The sequence below is a fragment of the Macrobrachium rosenbergii genome, chromosome 26, assembly GCF_040412425.1.
Source record: "Macrobrachium rosenbergii isolate ZJJX-2024 chromosome 26, ASM4041242v1, whole genome shotgun sequence".
Classification (NCBI taxonomy): domain Eukaryota; kingdom Metazoa; phylum Arthropoda; class Malacostraca; order Decapoda; family Palaemonidae; genus Macrobrachium; species Macrobrachium rosenbergii.
The window spans coordinates 18,543,556-18,557,298 of NC_089766.1; the positions used below are offsets into that span (position 1 = coordinate 18,543,556).

Consider the following 13,743-nt stretch of genomic DNA (forward strand, 5'->3'; position numbering starts at 1 on the left):
GAGAGAGAGAGACTGACTTTTGAAGTTTAAAAAAGAACCATGAGATTTGAATCCTGCTACAAGATACGTTACCATCAGGATCTGTCAATTGGCATGAATAGGCTTACAGTAAAAAACTTTTGTTCATTTTTTTTTTTTACAAAAGGTTAGTACGTTTATTTCCAAAAGACAATAGATGGAGAAAAAGACGATGCAATGAAATATATATAAAAGTCCCTCTTCTTTTTATTACAATTGAAACTCGAATGCAACGAATGTCCTACGATCTTTATCAAGAATAAAAAGGCTCCACAGATACGAACGTACTTTCCACGTAAAAATAATCTATTAGTGATTCAATTAATATGAGGCAGATTTAAATTGGAGTTTTTGCTTTGATTTGACCATTATGATGATGTTTATTATAATTTCTTCAACGTTTCCAATGTTTACCCATTGCATGATTATAAGCACCATACTTTAGGCCTACGTGCAAACAGTACTAAAACTTTTCGTATCTTGTATGGATATAAAAGTGAATGATCACCGATTTAAAATAACTAAAGCTATAATATCCTCTTAAATATTTTAAACGACTTTTGCATTACGTCACAGACAGTCATGTTACACCGTAAGAAGTGAAACGCTCACTTAGGCCTATAAGGTTACATAACTGATGTACTGTGGACTAGATAAAATTAACAATACGGGTGGATTACTCTTAAACCAAATTTGCTTTACGTAACAACCAAAACCTCAACCGCGCTGTTACAATGTTCCAATGTTCACACACACACACACATTTGTCACTGTCCTTCGAACGTCCAGAAATAAGACCTGGTTAATGGGCTCGTTCATATAATTTTAACAAATAAATCTCCAAATCCATTCTGCATTGGAAACCTAAATAATAATAGGTAACTATTTAATGGCTAACTATCCAAAATGGTTTTTGTACAGCACTGGATTAGCAAATACTGGCATAATTGACCTCCATTGATTACAACGTACGATACATTTCAAACAATATTTCGTTACAGCAAGGGTCCATTCTAAAGGAGATATGAGCGAATGACCCTCAACGCACAACAGGCGGCAAAAAAATATATGCATGTCGGTAAACCTAGACCGACGTGGCTGCCCAACGTGTATCTGCCTAAATTTCCATCTCACCTAAAAGGAAATTACCTTCACAGACAAATTTCAAAAGGATATCTCTCTCTCTCTCTCTCTCTCTCTCTCTCTCTCTCTCTCTCTCTCTCTCTCTCTCTCTCTCAGCGGAAATATACTAAATCACTGTTTCAAAAAAAGTTGGTTTTGAGCAGCTCTACGGTAACTTAAAACAAGAGAGAGAGAGAGAGAGAGAGAGAGAGAGAGAGAGAGAGAGAGAGAGAGAGAGAGAGAGAGAGAGAGAGAGTACTGCGATATCACTAGCAGAATAAAGCTGGTAGCTACTGAACAATGAATTGAGCACATTCAAAACTAGTTAGTGTCTTCATCTGGACACATACAGAATCACCATTTGCCTAAAAACAGCCTAATTACCGACATCCCAACCATCACTAATAAAAATTTGAAACTAAAAACGTTACAATTATAATAACTATCATCATCATTATGGGAGCCCAAAGAGGCCTCCAAATCATTCCCAGACTAAGGCTTAGGCCTAAGGTTTGCCAAAAATATTTGGTCTTCGGTGAGAAGTGGCAACAATTGGAGGGGCTGGTCAGGACAGCCCCCAGGTACCAAGACTGCGTACGAGAATTCATGAAAATCATTCCTGTCTCAGAGAATCTAATCATTTATTGTCAGCAACGACGCCAACCTATTATTAGTAATAGAACCATAGAATTGCACTCATGTTTTCAGTCCTAGGAACCAACAGCCACATGAACGAACCAGACAAAGAACGGTCTCCTTGACAAAAGTAATGAAGACATCAAGTTTAACAAACATATGTTACAAATACAGCTATCCTTTTCTTTTTTTTTTAGCTGATAGGTAAGATGGGTGAAACAAAAATAAGGGCAGTTAGCTAACTAACCATGGTACAGAATAGTCATGGTACAGAACAGTTTAGAAAGATAAGTATTAATGTAAAGTGTGGTTTGCCTACAATTTTATGTAGGTAAAGGTACAATTTTTCTTGCTATGGCCTTAATATTAACATATTACAAAAATGATTTTGCACTATATTGACAAAGTGAATTGTACAAATTATAAGTTGTGCACTTGCAAATTGTACTGCCAAGAGTGAAGAGCATTGGACAGGGTACCTCTATGTGCAAGAAAACCCGGGAATGAGACCCTGAATTCCTACCTATCTGTCCTAAAGCAAATTAATGAAAAACTTATTATGTAAATAAATAAACGGTAAAAAATAGTTACGGGACCACTTACTCTGAGCACATTTCTTGACTGCTGTTAGTGACGCAACTTCCACTGAAGGATTCTGTAACCTATAAAAAAAAATTTGAGAATGAGAAACACACACAAATGAACATGAGATCAAACATATAATACACAAAATGGGATTGGATTATTGGAGTTGCAAACAATATCAGACATTTCAGAACAATGATTTAAAAATAATTGTAATTGAATTGAATATACAATTTAGGCCAAAGGCCAAGCACTGGGACCCATGAGGTCATTCTGTGCTGAAACGGAAATTGACAGTAAAAGCTTTGAAAGGTGTAACAGGAGGAAAATCTTTTGCAGTTGAAGCACTATGAATCAATTGTTAGGAGAGGGTGGAAAGTAAGATGGAAGAAAGAGGACAGGAATGGTGGAACAGTACAAAGCATGAAAGGGATTATAGCAACTAGGGGCCATGGAAGGCACGCTGCAAAGAACCTTAAGTGATGCCTACAGTGCACGGCATGAGGTGCACTGACGGCACTAACCCTCTACGGGGTGGAAACAATTGGAAAACAAATACAAATGATAAGTGGGACACTTACGTTGTTTTGTGCAACTTCTTGTCTTGTAAAGAGTCCTTTCCATAGGTGCTGCCTGGAGGATGGGTCTTCAAGCAAGGGCTGTGTCACCCTGAAAATGAAACAAAAATCGTTTTTAAAAACTGAAAATAAAATGACATCTCTCACACCAAACACAATCATTGCAAAAAGTACTGCGCAGTAAATGCAAACACAAATCAAATCAAAATCAAATGTTAGCAAATTTCTTAACAGAACATGAAAAAGTATTATAAAAAGAATTATAAGAGCTTAAATACCATCTTTAGGCAAGCAAGCTGCTGCTTCTTACCTCTGAATGAAACGGGAATATGGAAGTCTATTCCCTTCAAGACATCACGGAGACTGATAGGCAGACATGGGCTATAGCCCCTTCGATTTTCTCAACTGGCTTTTCTGATAACTGTAATAAAGGAGAGACAAAAAAAATGAGGGCGAGAGAACAAAGGACGACATATTATTCTCAGAATAATATGCTCTAATACATGAGCATATATACAGCATAAACATGCTCCCAATTTTTTTTTAGATTCTCCAACTGATATTCACAATACAGCAGGTCATAAAATTGCAACATCAGTCAGAATAGACATTATTATATATCATATATTTTATACTTAACAAGCAAACTCTTGTAAACACCACTTCCAATAGATTACTGAATATGGTTTCAATATTAGTGAATCATTTCACTCAACACCACAAAATATGTGCAATTTGGAACTACAAGAAAAGATGAGGCATCAATGTTTTTGTATGGAAAACCTTGCTATGATGAATTCACGGAACTGTCACCAAGAGCATTGTGACGCCAAAATAAAGAATGAATAATATGAGCAGCCACTCTTACCATGATTTCACAGCCTGAAGGAATTCTTTCAGGGGCCTTCTGTTGGTTACCCCAGCAGTCAAAATTTGCAAGTAGTCAAGACATCCACTAGATATCTTTGACTTACTATCTTTTTCAGAGGTGCTGTTTACCTGAAATTAGAAAAAAAAAGTTTGTTAGCAGACCTCTGTTATTATTATTATTATTATTATTATTATTATTATTATTATTATTATTATTATTATTATTATTATTATTATTATTATTATTATTATTATTATATTTTTCAATAGTTTGAATCAACTGTTAGGAAAGGGTTAAGGAAAGTAATTTGGAAGAAAGATCATGAATGGAGGAACAGTACAAAGAATGAAAGGGGTTGCAGTTAGGGGACGAGGGGTGGCTGCAAAGCACCTTTGGTAATGCCTACAGTGCACCGCATGAGGTGCACTGATGACACTACCCCACCTATGGGTTTAACATTACTTCACTTCACAAGGGTTAACAGAACTTTCAGTACGTTTCTACACTTCATTACACACTCCTTCATTGAGAGTCTACGTTGGTCCTTGGTAATTACCCTAAGTAACGAACTGAAACTAAACGAGGGAGAGGAGAGAGGAGAGGGAGAGGGAGAGGGAGAGGGAGAGGGAGAGGGAGAGAGAGAGAAAATAACATACTCGAATTAAAATAATGCCGGCTTAGTTTTCGGAAGACTCCAGCCACCTCCCACATTTCATATCAGTACCTGACCTTCGCCAATGCCTAATAACAGAGAAAAATAATCAAATTACGACACATAAGGAATGACAATACCAGCCCCCCACCCCTTCCACAGCTAATACGGCAAAATTGTAACCAGTAAAACATCCCTAGGTTACGTTAGGTTGGTATTTTTAGGTTTTTTTAGTGCCCTACATTTCCTAGCCATTTTTGCATGACAAACCCAAAATGGTTTATCATGCAAAAATGGCTAGCTGGAGTCTTCCAAAATGGCTGGCTGGAGTCTCGAAACCTGCCCTCCCAACCCCCTTTCCCGATGGAAGGGTGGGAGGAGGGGGAGTGTTAATACCAAGATACGCTTAACCCTGATTCTCAATCGAAACTAGCGTTGCATTTTGAATGGCGACAATGTTTATGTAAATGACGTATTTCTATTTTATCTTATATCCTTTTTTGGCTCATTGCCCAGACATCGTCATTTGTCATTTGCAACATATATGGCGAGACTACCACTGACCCCTGACCCCACTAATGTCACACCAAGGGTGTTCTAATGCTGTACAACCTCATTATAATATTTCACAGAAAACAGTTTTAGTTTTTAAAGGCAAATCTTTTACACTCACACCTGTATACATTAAGCTACTGGGGCCAGCAACTAGCAAAAAGCTTCAGAATTAAGTTATTATTCCCAGAGAGAGAGAGAGAGAGAGAGAGAGAGAGAGAGAGAGAGAGAGAGAGAGAGAGAGAGAGAGTATTCTCGTGTAAACTACTTAAACACTTCGGAGAAATTTGGGTAAGAGTGTCCATGGTTTACTTGTGGTGCCAAAATCATGTAGACTGACTGACTTGTGGGCGTGGCTGTAGTGTTTCAGTTATTATCATAATTAAAATAGTTTAACCAGACCACTGGGCTCATTAACGGCTCTCATATTGGCTGGCCGGAAGGATTAAAATGAAATGCAGAACCAGGTCTAGGACTGTAATGTCTCAAGCTTTCACAGAAGAAATGTTAAAAGTGTGTGGTTCACTTACATATATAAATAAAACAAATTTGCGTACTTAGCACTTGCTAAGCAAGAGAGCATTGGGCGATAAAATCGACATCTTTGTCACCTTAACCAGTACGTACGATCGAATATGACAGACTTCACTGTAAATTGCAAATTTCTCAGTTTATTCCTAGCCTGAAAATTCATGCCATATACTGACTTTTTTAAAAAACAAATTTCACTTTCAGTCGATTACAGTTTACCAGGGGGAAAAATTCTTCCCTGAAATAAGACGGATTCAGGCCAGTCACTGGTCTCTTTGGAGCTCTGTGCTAATTAACCTTCAGAGTGGATGAATACACCAGATATTAGCCTAAACGCTTCACAGAATTGCCAACACGAAAATGATACTTGCTAAAAAATATTAGAAGAAGCAATCACCTCCTGCCCAAGCAATTATAAATACCTGTGCTAATTAATCTTCAGCAGGATGAACAAACACCAACAACTATTAACTTAAAAGCTGTGCACAACTGACAACGCGAAAATGGTACTTACTAAAAAATATTAGCTATCACCACGAAAAGGGATTAGTTTAGACTGTCACTTCTCCATCATGGCTGCCTGAGAACTGCTGCAGCTCAAGGAGAAAACCAAGATTCTCTCTCGGCCAGTCAGAGACCTCCACCAAAGAAAAACCATTTCCATCGCCTTCTGTCATTGGCTGAAACCTTGAACCTTTGGCCAATGAATGGAGAGCTTTGAAAGCGATACCCCCATCGGCTGGGCCAGACTATTAAAAACAGATTTCTAAATGGTTTTTATTTTTTTTCCTTGGGAATATTGTCACTTCCAGTATTCATATGAATATTCCTTAAACAAACAGATATAGAAAGAGATGTTTCATTAAAAGACTCATTGCCAAGTGGATCAGTTTACCAATAGGACGTGATAAAGGTTATCAGTTTTAAACTGTCATCAAACTATAGTAGGGGGAGGGGGAGGGAGAGAGGGAGGGGAGGGGAGGGGAGGGGGAAAGGAGGGAGGAAGTGAAGGGGCAGATAAAACGTCTTCGTGAAACAAGAAATAAGGAGGAGGCATAAAAAAGAGGAAAAAAAATGGTCGGACTGCTATGCAAATTTACCTCCCCCCACCTCTTTTCAGAGTAATGCTCTGCCGAATGTAACGGTTGGGTTGGGGGGCGGAAGGGGGGTGGGGGTGGGGTGGACCAGGTGCCTGACAGCCGAAAACAATGTACCTGGGGATACATCGTACGTGACAAAAATAATGAGTTTTCTACTGATAATACCCATAGACTAAAGTTTAAAGAGATAATATATATATATATATATATATATATATATATATATATATATATATATATATATATATATATATATATATATATATATATATATATATATATATATATATATATATATATATATATAAGTGGAGATATATTGACTACACTCATAAGTGTTGCATCATCGGCTTAGTATAGTGAATTTGGACGGTATATTTTAAGATATAAGTTGTTCGTAAGTATAGATACTTGAATGAATCTCTTGTTAGTATTATTTGGACGGTATTTTTAAGATCGAAGTTGTTCTCTCTTCTCTCTCTCTTCTCTCTCTCTCTCTCTCTCTTGTGCGTTCAGAAACATTTAGGAGAGAGAGAGAGAGAGAGAGAGAGAGAGAGAGAGAGAGAGAGAGAGAGAGAGAGAGAGCAAAAGCCTATGAACCAGGCATGATCTAGCACTCAATTTTCTGTTAAATTAGATTAAGAAAATGACCAAAAAGGTTAATTTGCTCTAACTTGTATTAGAAGGATGAGACGGTGCAATTTCAATTGTATACAGAGAGAGAGAGAGAGAGAGAGAGAGAGAGAGAGAGAGAGAGAGAGAGAGAGAGAGAGAGAGAGAGTAAAGTATATAAAACAAGAACAATCCAGCATCCCATTTCCAGTTAAATGATATAAATATAAATTGTCAAAAGCTGAAATTCCAACGCGAAAGTTTGCCTGACATTGCCAAGAGAAAACTGGTCGTCGCTAAGAAATAAAAAATACCGTAATAAACTTTTATGAAATAAAAACAAGTAAAAACTGCGTCAAAGTTTCTTCGGCGCAATCGAGTTTTCTGTATAGCCGCTATAGCGTATAATCAAAGCCACCATAAATAGATCTATCTTTCGCTGGTCTCAGTGTAATGCTGTACGAGCCGCGACCCGTGAAACTTTAACCATGGCCCGGTGGTGGCCTGTCCTATATCGTTGCCAGAATAAAATAAAATAAAAAATACTCAGGCTAGAGGGCTGAAATTTGACATGTTTGTTGATTGGAGGGTGGATGATCAACATACCAATTTGCAGCCCTCTAGCCTCGGTAGTTTTTAAGATCTGAGGGCGGATAGAAAAAGTGCGGACGGACAGGCAAAGCCAGCACAATAGTTTTCTTTTAGAGAAAACTAAAAACCACAATATATAATATATATATATATATATATATATATATATATATATATATATATATATATATATATATATATATATATATATATATATATATATATATATATATAGATATATTGCCTTACAAGAAATCCACTTTGAAACGTGACACTCAAAATCAGTGTTACTTTCTGTCGTATTATCTTGATACCAGTGACTGAATCCTTGTCAATTATGGTGGTGGTAACGCTGAAGTGATGTATGTCTGGGGAGGTGTCCCCGGGGCACAAACAAGAAGAAGGGCCTGACATGTCTTCGTGGATTAAGCTTCACTTCTTTTACTTCCCTTACCTTATGACAGGTGGGGGAGGGGGAGGGTGAGGGTAGACTAAACTGATGCAGAGGCCTATGCATTCAAAAATGAGCGACACTATACCTAAAAATAGTGAACACGTGTTCGTTTGATACCTCATTTGGTTCCTGCATTGGAAATGACTCCTTCGAAAACGGAAGACGACAAAAACATGAATATAGCTGCAATTTCTGCAAATTTCAAATACAGTCGACGAATGGTCCTCAGGATATAACCTGTTGAAGCATTGAGTGAAGGTCCTCTCTCTTGTTTATTCTGATGAATAGTCAGTCATATTATGTGACATTAATGGGTCACCATTTCCTCGCTCCGACTCTTTGCGTATGGAATAAAAATTATGAGATCTATAGACGCAACATTTGAGTATATTTAATACATTTATACGTTCTTGGGAAATTTTCTAATATATACAGTATATATATATATATATATATATATATATATATATATATATATATATATATATATATATATATATATATATATATATATATATATATATATATATATATATATATATATATATATATATATATATATATATATGAATTATATATATAATAAGGCACATGGGCAAGTGTTTTATAGAAATAAATTTCTGAGTCACATAGGGACACTGAGGTTAGTTCCAGTGTGAATATATTAGAATATTATATATATATATATATATATATATATATATATATATATATATATATATATATATATATATATATATATATATATATATATATATATATATATATATATATATATATATATATATATATATATATATATATATATATATATATATATATATATATATATATATATATATATATATATATATATATATATATATATATATATATATATATATATATATATATATATATATATATATATATATATATATATATATATATATATATATATATACAACAAGAAGCAATTTTCACTTGAAAATAAGAAAAAATTCGTTCCCATATTCATCCTTGAAGTCGGTGAATTAACAATGAAGCCTTCTGCAGAAATCTTGAGTTCTATCACCTCCATATTGCCACTCGGAAGCAGCCAGATACTTTATACAATGAACTCTTCTTCTTCTTCTTCTCTGCCTCCCAAGTTTTTTCTTGCTTCCTTGGTATTAAAGCTTGTCTGTTACAGTGACTCTTCCACTACATCTATCTTTCAATATTCTTGGACAGACTTTGTTTTCATCATAAAACCCTGAAAATTGCTCTCAATAAGTTATCATTAATTCAAACACCCTCAGAGATTTCCACAGTAAAAGTCGGCCAATTCTATAATAAACTTTTCATAGGTCAAAATAAGATATATACAACGTTCTCTCTTTATTATTAAACTTCTCATTATTACCATATGAGACTTTCAATCCATTTCTTTTTTTTATCTACAACTGTGCCATTATTCTAAATACGGCCTTCTAAACATTGCTATTCCTTATAATTCTTACTCACAACTATCTCATTTTACCATTATACTGAGGAACATTATTAATCTCACCCATTATTATGGTACATTTTGCTCATCCAGAGATACCTTACACATCCTGGCTAGTCAATCAATCACACATATCTCAGTATCTCACCTCAAGTGACTTCCCAACCTTTAATCGTTATTACCCTTCTTACACCTTCAATAGTCTTTTTTTATTAATACACCCAAATTTACGCATGTCTTACTATTTTAGCATATTTAAGGTCTGTCTTATTTACACTCAATATTCAAAAACTCTTCAGATTATTTAATCCACAAAACTGGATCTCATCTCTTTACGAAGCATTTTTCCAGTTGCGCAATAACCTTGCTCTATTAATTTTCCAAAAAAAAAAAAAAAAATATTCCTCATAAAATTTCATCATACTATAACTCTTCTCAATTCCTCGTTTCACTTACTGCTTGTGCATATATATATATATATATATATATATATATATATATATATATATATATATATATATATATATATATATATATATATATATATATATATATATATATATAATATCACAGGGGAACCATAGGGAAAGGCGTCGTACTCAGGTACATTTATTTTGTCAACGTTTCACGATTCATAATCGCATCCTCAAGGCTATAATAAAGATACAAACGAACTTAAAACCAACCACTGCATAATCCATTAAAATTACGCAATATTTAATCAAATTTAATGAACATCAACATGTAGAAAACTTGAGAGTAATTTATAAACATCTTAAAACACGAAATTATACTAAACACTTAAAATATGTACAAAATATCTATAAGATTCTAAAAACAGTAAAATTATATAAAACACTAAAAAATTAAGGCCTTTATGTACATTATCCTCGCAAAGGACAGGCAGTGACTGAAAGAGTTTCGTAAAAACAAACAACGCACCTTAGGCAATAAACAACTGAACAGAGGAGGATTGCGTATTAAAAGACGAAACTATCTTTTTTATCATAATGGACTCCAAGATTGTTAGGTTGTTTTCATTATGTACTTGACCTATAATTGTAAAGTCCTTATCTTCAATGTATGTTTTACATGGCTTAGATTTGTTAATTTCCCATCAAAAGTAAACCAATTAGAGGTATGGGTGAAGTCTTTCACCCATACCTCTAATTGGTTTACTTTTAATGAAGAAATTAACTTTCTTTCTCAATATCTTAAAAATAACTGCTTCCCAGACAAACTATTGTTTAAAATGCTTAGGAAAATGCTAAATGCTGGGTTCATGAGGTACCATCAGTTTCGACAGCACCAAAATTAAAAATGTTTGCGGGCTTCCTTTTTTTTTCATAATGCCTTTTCAGAAAAAAGTTCCTGACAATAATTCAAAAAGAATTCCCGGCCTTAAACCTTAAAATTGTTCCAAAAAATCCATTAACGATCGGATCTCTGTTCAAAATGAAAGACCTCCTCAGTCCTCTTCTAAAATCTAATGTTATTTATAAATATACGTGCCCGAGATCACGGGACTTATGTGGGTTGTACGAAGAGGCTACTCAAAGTGAGAATAGATTCTCACAGGGGCGTAAGTTTTAGAACGGGCAGTGGATTAACAAATCCCGAACAGTCAAATATTAGGAGCCATTCTAAGTCATGTAAAACATACATTGAAGATAAGGACTTTACAATTGTAGGTCAAGTACATAATGAAAACGACCTAACAATCTTGGAGTCCATTATAATAAAAAAGATAGTTCCGTCTTTTAATACGCAATCCTCCTCTGTTCAGTTGTTTATTGCCTAAGGTGCGTTGTTTGTTTTTACGAAACTCTTTCAGTCACTGACAGTCCTTTGCGAGGATAAGGTACAGAATGGCCTTAATTTTTTAGTGTTTTATATAATTTTACTGTTTTTAGAATCTTATAGATATTTTGTACATATTTTAAGTTTTTAGTATAATTTCGTGTTTTAAGATGTTCATAAATTATTTTCAAGTTTTCTACATGTTGATGTTCATTAAATTTGATTAAACATTGCTTAATTTTAATGGATTATGCTGCGGTTGGTTTTAAGTTCGTTTGTATCTTTATTATAGCCTTGAGGATGCGATTATGAATCGTGAAACGTTGGCAAAATAAATGTACAGTACATGGAATCCAACACAGTTGAAGAATTAGTAGACCTACCAAAGCAGAGGTATAAATATAAGCGGTTTTACAAAAGATTAGGCCCAACCACTCGAAAGCAGGGACAAGTCAATTAAAAGATTATACAGGGTAAAATACTGACCACCAAAAAATGACCTTGTAAAGAGTAAGCTGATTACATATGTTAAAAGTGCAACTCAATAAATTCTCCTTATGGTAAACAATAAAATTTTTTCTTGTAAAGTGAACATTTTCACACAAAAAAAATATATTAAACATATGAACACATAGAAAATATATATTAGGTGAATAATTAGTAATTAAGTAAGTAATTTTATCTCTAAGGTCATTCTTGAACATTTTACTAATACAGTGGTTCAAATACTACATGCCAGGGCTAAGATTAAAATTACAACCTTGGCAGCTTCCTTTAAATTCATTGATAATATTTTACTCTGCTTGTGTCCTCTTGTTTTGTTAGCCTTTCCAAGCAGCCCTTCAATGCATCCATCTTCCATGTTGATCTTGCCTTCGTGGTCCATTTGTTGCAAGTGGTCTGTCAGTTTGTCTGCTCATTCGTTTTTTTCTGCTTTTTGTTCTTCCGATGCAATGGCAGTTTAATCCGAAGTTCAGGAGTTTTTCTTGGTCATCAGTAAGCACTACTTCAGTCGGATGGACGTAACCTTCTTTTGTCGTTCATTCCTTTAGACTTAAATTTGTAAGCTTACAGATTTAAATTTGTCTCGTGTCTGTCTCGTAAAATTGACCTGCGAAATTTTTCTATATTTTTGTAAATGAAAATGGTAGTATTTGAAATTAGTTTGTTGCCAGCTCATGATCACAGAACTAAAGGTAATATTTCAGGAAGGCTCTTGACAGCTCAGGTAGGGTAGCAGGTAATTTTTACTTTGTGCTTCGGTGGTGTAAGGACTAAGATGTAATAGATACATTGCTGGTACAGTTTTACAATGTCTTGTTCGGAAGGATAACGAACTTGTAATACCCCTGTATTATAGCATGTGACGTCCATCTAGGAAGACGAAACGATCCCCGAGGCCACAAAGTCTTTATGTGATTGCATTACAAAGAGCAGTGTTGCCAGACACTTCTTAAAAAAATCTGATTTTATTTTTAAAAATCTACAGACATGAAATAGTCTTAAGATGAATCTGAAGGATTCCCTTTTTAGTCATAAACTTTTTTTTTTCGTGCATTTACACATAATAAGGATGACATTCGGACAAACTGAAAAACCTTCATTCAGTACTACTTTTTTTTTGTTCTGAAAACAACCAAAATATTTCTCAAAATCACTACAAAAAGAAATAGAGGTAGTATACGACTCGGTTTACTCTACAAAGCATGTTAAAACATAACAGGTTACCAGTAATTCCTTTGGACTACAAAATAAGAGAATGAAAGAAGTTACTTTGCCCACATTAATATGTCCAACTCACATCTGTGTTTCCTACAAGACAACAAAATCACAATGCCTACGTTTCTTGGCTGTCATACTTCCTGCTTCCAGACTTCCTTGCGCTTTATATAAAATGAATCATTTGTCATAGTAAACTCAATGCATGATGTATGCCTTATTATGTGTATGGAACAAACCTGTAAGTGTTTCAGTAGATAACCTTTTTCTTTATTTAGTTTTCTTCCTATATGCAGTAGGAAAAATTCTTTCAACTGTAGATTTTTAGTGGGGTAAACGTAACAAAGTTTGATAAACTTGTAAACTTTAACGTATAGTCCATTTGCCTAGTTGAAGCTACTTTACTTCAGAATAGTTACAGAGTCACATCAGGGTTGACATCAAGTCTTTCAAG

General features: G+C 34.6%; 1 long non-coding RNA gene across 2 annotated transcripts in view; it reads right to left on the minus strand.

Annotated features, from left to right (window-relative positions):
* Nucleotides 1-6,211, minus strand: part of LOC136853098 (uncharacterized) — a 415,134-nt gene extending 408,923 nt beyond the window's left edge. For both annotated transcript variants that reach the window (XR_010857340.1, XR_010857339.1), the window contains exons 1-5: nt 6,060-6,211; nt 3,808-3,938; nt 3,250-3,360; nt 2,943-3,030; nt 2,380-2,438 (exon numbers count right to left, since the gene is read on the minus strand). This is a non-coding gene — a long non-coding RNA (uncharacterized lncRNA). The remainder of the gene's footprint in view (nt 1-2,379; nt 2,439-2,942; nt 3,031-3,249; nt 3,361-3,807; nt 3,939-6,059) is intronic.
* Between the last annotated feature and the right edge of the window lie 7,532 nt (nt 6,212-13,743).